Consider the following 5,321-nt stretch of genomic DNA (forward strand, 5'->3'; position numbering starts at 1 on the left):
GCCACCACCACCAGCCCGCGCCGCCGCGGATCCGCCATCTCGTCGCCGGCCCCTCTTCCTGCCGGATCCGGCGTCCCCGCGACGACCCAGGCTGGATCCGTCCGTCCCCGTTCCCCGCTGGTCGTCCGCGACACCGGAGCGCCCGCCATCGTCGTCATCCTCCTCGCCGCCGCCGCCATGACCGTGCTCGGGAGCGAGCAGAGGAGCTGCTCCTCCGGTGCGCCGCTCGTGGACCCCGCGTGGGCCTCCCCCGCGGCCCGCGGCCCCGGCCTGCCAGGCCTGCTCCTCCTTCCCTCCTGGGCCAAGCCCACTCTGGTGAGAACCCGAGCCCAGTCCCGCTGCTCTATCTGCCGCCCTGTGCGCTGTGTAGTTATCCGACACTCAGTTTTCGTTCCAGCAAATTTGACCAAGTCCCGAATATTTTTTTGCATAATTATGCCATGTTCATCACATTGTATCTCTGCATCCGTAGCTCCGTTTTGTGCGTGTAATATGTTAAATTGTTCGTCTCAATGAGTACTTCATTTCACTCCATTGCATCATATTCATTTGAGCTCATCTTGATGCCTGAATCATCATTGAAAGAGTGCTTCATGATGTTGTCTGCTGTCTGTTAACAGAACATGCTCATTTGTCATTTTTGCCATGTTTGATGTGTGCATCCTATGAGGTTAATGTCTACATGTGTTTTGATCTATGCCATGACTTCTTTACAGAGGTGCTTACCATGTATTTTTGTGATCAATGTGGTGGCTAGCACAAGCATGCAAACTAGACTTCGTGATATTGCTGATTTTAGTCCCTGTTCTGCTGTTATTTTGATGCCTTGTAAACTTGATGCTACAGAGAGATCCATGCATATTTTGAGATACTTCAGTAAGGATGTTTTGAACATATGGTTGTTATCTATCCATTCATGCCCTTTGTTGCAATTATGGAGTAGTCTAGCATGTCATTTTCGTGCTCTACTTTTGCTTCAAAATGTTTCCTGGCAGATTGTTTACATGTTATTCAATTTTGCCAAGGTTGTTGTAGTTGATCCTTGCATGCTATGAACTTGTTCTTGCCTTGGTTTGTTTTACAAACATGTCTTATTGCTGATGCTATGCTTATCTTGTAATGCAATGACTTGTGGTGAGTGAATCAAGCATGCTAAGTAGTGTACTTGTTGTTGCTGTTTTGCTAGGCTAAATCTGTTATTTGGTGATGCTATGTAAACCTGCTGTTACTAGTCATTCTATGCATAATTTGGAGATGTTCCCTAAATATGTTTTGTTCTACATGTCATGCTCTATCCATCCATGCCCCTGGTTGCAATTATAGCCTGCTGTAGCTTGTTGTTATCTTGCTCCAAAGTTGCTAAATAATGTTGCTGTCAGCCTGTTAACATTAAGTTCAGTTGTTGCCATGATTGTTGCTAGTGTTCCATGCACCCTATGACCTTGCTATTGGCATGCTTAGCTTCACAAACATGCCTTCTTACTGTTGGTTGCCTTGCCATGCCATGTATTGCTCTGTAGTGAGTTGCACAAGTTCATTTACATGTCTTCATAATTCTGTTCCTGCCATGTTTGAATCTGTAATATAACTTGCCATGTTTACATGAGTGCCATCATATTTTCTGATCCTTTTTGGCTTATGGTCAGTAAGGGACTTTTGATCTATGCATTTAGTAGTTTCATGCCATGCCTTTGTTTGCCATGATAAGTTCATGTAACATGTTGTTTGATAGCTCTAAACATTGCAACCTGATGTTATTTTCTGCAAAGTCTGAACTATTATTATTTGCAATCTTGCCATGTGTGTTTGAGCATGTTCTAGTGATTTCTGGAGATAGCTCAGTGTTCATGTTTTGTTATGCTTTACCTGTACATCATGCCCATGCCTTTTGTTTTCTTGTTGAGGTCCTGTAGCATGTTGTTTTGATGCTTGCAATATGCCTGGTTGCTGTTTTGGACAGATTGTTGCTATAACTTGTATAGTGTGTGTGTGTTGAACCGTTGCTCCGTTTTGAGTGTGCTCTATATGGAACTTGCTTGTTTTTGCATGTAGTTTCATATTATCATGTTGCATCCATGTTTTGAGGTGTTTGCTTGATGTTTATATGCATTTTGCATCTATGCCATGTTTAACTTGTTTTGCTCATATCTTCTAGGCCGTAGCTCCGAACTAAATGAACGTTATATGTAACTTGACTAGAATCTCGTGTAGATCATCTTGGTGCATCTTAACTTGTTGTTTAACAACTTGAACATAAGGTTTATTCAGATCTGGACCAACTTCAAAATTTGCATATGAGGACTTGCCGGAATTGTTATATGTTGTTCCCGGCCTCATTTAAACTTGCCTTGATGTGTTGCTCTTGTTTGCGTCATCTCTTGCCATGAGTAGCTTCATGTAGCTTTGTCATGCATCATGCTTGTTTGTGCATCATGTCATGTTCAGGTGTGGTGTGTTTACCATGTTGTGTGCTTCTTTTCGATAGTTCCTGTTTCCGTTGCGATCGTGAGGATTCGTTCGTCTACGCTTGGTTCGTCTTCGTGGCTTCATCTCCTTCATGGACTCGTTCTTCTTCCTTGTGGGATTTCAGGCAAGATGACCGCTACCCTGGATCTCACTACTATCATTGCTATGCTAGTTGCTTCGTTCTATCGCTTTGCTGCGCTACCTATCACCTGTTTATCAAGCCTCCCATATTGCCATGAACCTCTAACCTTTGACACCTTTCCTATGCAAACCGTTGTTTGGCTATGATACCGCTTTTGCTCAGCCCTCTTATAGCGTTGCTAGTTGCAGGTGAAGTTGAAGATTTCTCCATGGTGAACAGGATTATGTTGGGATATCACAATATCTCTTATATTATTATTAATGCATCTATATACTTGGTAAAGGGTGGAAGGTTCGGCCTTATGCCTGGTGTTTTGTTCCACTCTTGCCGCCCTAGTTTCCGTCATACCGGTGTTATGTTTCCGGATTTTGCGTTCCTTACGCGGTTGGGTGATTTATGGGACCCCCTTGACAGTTCGCTTTGAATAAAACTCCTCCAGCAAGGCCCAACCTTGGTTTTACCATTTGCCTCACCACCACCTATACCTTTCCCTTGGATCGGCCAACCCGAGGGTCATCTTTATTTTAGCCCCCCCGGGCCAATGTTTGTCTAAGTGTTGGTCCAAACCGAGCGATGTCCGGCGCCCCCTGGGCAATGAGGGTCTATGCCAACCCGACGTCTTGCTCATCCGGTGTGCCCTGAGAACGAGATATGTGCAGCTCCTATCGGGATTTGTCGGCACAGCGGGCGGTCTTGCTGGTCTTGTTTTACCATTGTCGAAATGTCTTGTAAACCAGGATTTCGAGTCTGATCGGGTCTCCCTGGGAGAAGGTATATCCTTCGTTGATCGTGAGAGCTTATCATGGGCTAAGTTGGGACACCCCTGCAGGGTATAATCTTTCGAAAGCCGTGCCTACGGTTATAGGCAGATGGGAATTTGTTAATGTCCGGTTATAGATAACTTGACACCAGATCCGAATTAAAACGCATCAACCGCGTGTGTAGCCGTGATGGTCTCTTCTCAGTGGAGTCCAGGAAGTGAACACGGTTTCTGGGTTATGTTTGACGTAAGTAGGAGTTCAGGATCACTTCTTGATCATTGCTAGCTTCACGACCGTTCTGTTTGCTCTTTTCTCGCTCTTATTTGCGTATGTTAGCCACCATATCATGCTTAGTCGCTGCTGCAGCCTCACCACTTTACCCCTTCCTTTCCCTTTAAGCTTTGCTAGTCTTGATACCCATTGTAATGGGATTGCTGAGTCCTCGTGGCTCACAGATTACTACAACAACAGTTGCAGGTACAGGTTATGCGATGATCATGACGCAAGAGCGATGTTTGATTGTCTTGGAGTTCTTCTTCTGTTTCTTCTTCGATCAGGGGATAGGTTCCAGGTCGGCAGCCTGGGCTAGCAGGGTGGATGTCGTTTGAGTTTCTGTTTATGTTTCATCCGTAGTCGGATGATGCTCTGATGTATTGTGATGTTGTATTCGTGTGGCATTGTATGCCTTATGTATGTGTCCCCATCTATTATGTAATGTTGATGTAATGATGTCCACCTTGCAAAAGCGTTTCAATATGCGGGTCTATCCTTGGTGGGACCTTCGAGTTCCTTTTGGATAGGGTCGCATATTGGGCGTGACATGTTTGGCCTGCATAGCACGAACTTTACAGCACCTCCCATCCAGGCATGTTAGGAACGATCGACTCGGTCTTTTCACCTCAGCCGGGCTTGGAGGATGCAGGGGAAGAGGACACGACATGCAACCGCGAAGATGGTGCGAGCTCACGAGCTACACTAACCACACACGTTAAATGATGTCATGTCATCGCAGTTAATTTTCTAACCCTCATTTTGATCCAAACCAAATTCAAATTCAAATTAAAATAAAGTCAAATTATTATTTCTTCAAACGGTCAAACAAAATGTTCGCTGGGTTGCAAAAATTCACTAACTAACTTTCATGAATAAACCAACATTATTTGAATTATGAAAATTCCCTTAACCTATTTTAAACTGGACCAAACAGCCCCAAAATAAATCTTTTTCTATTTAAACTAAATTAAAATGAATTCAAATAATCCTCAAATTTTTTGTGGAAGTGCTAAATAATGTATAGTATTATATGTCAAAGCTCCACATTTTTCAAAAAGTCATTTGGTTCAAGGATTAATGCAAAACAGTAGCTAAAAAACAGACAAATAAAAAAAATAGAAAGGCCTAACTAACTAATATGCATTTGAGCCCTAGTGGCGACAGAGCACTATCGGCCTAGCCCAGGGATGCCTTCCCCTACCTCCTCGCCACAGGGGGGACAGGGAGGTCATGGCGGCCATCCACGGTGCCATGGCCGCGGTGGCAGCCATCCTGCGGCCTGTTAGGAACGATCAATTCGGTTGTTTCCCCTCAGCCAGGATTGGGGGATGCAGGGGAAGGGGACACGACACCGTGCCCATGCGACCGCGGAGATGGTGCAAGCTCGCGCGCACTACCCAAAAAGCGGTGGCTGGAATTGGTGTCACCTCCCGTCGATTCGGTCGCCCTATATAGCCACCCTCACCTCACCCTCCCCCCTCCCGCCACCATTCACCCCCTTCGAGACTTCCCTCCCACGCAGATAGACTTCGACGAGCAGGTAAGTGGCGCTTTTTCTCCGGCCGGCGGCACACGGCGTTGGTGATTTGTGTCCTCCTATTCAGACGACAGGACTAAAAATGATGTTATTAAAATTCAAACGATAGAACTGGCGAATATCCCGATAGAGAACGCCATCC

Source organism: Triticum dicoccoides, chromosome 7B (genome assembly GCF_002162155.2).
Source record: "Triticum dicoccoides isolate Atlit2015 ecotype Zavitan chromosome 7B, WEW_v2.0, whole genome shotgun sequence".
In the NCBI taxonomy this organism is placed as follows: Eukaryota; Viridiplantae; Streptophyta; class Magnoliopsida; order Poales; family Poaceae; genus Triticum; species Triticum dicoccoides.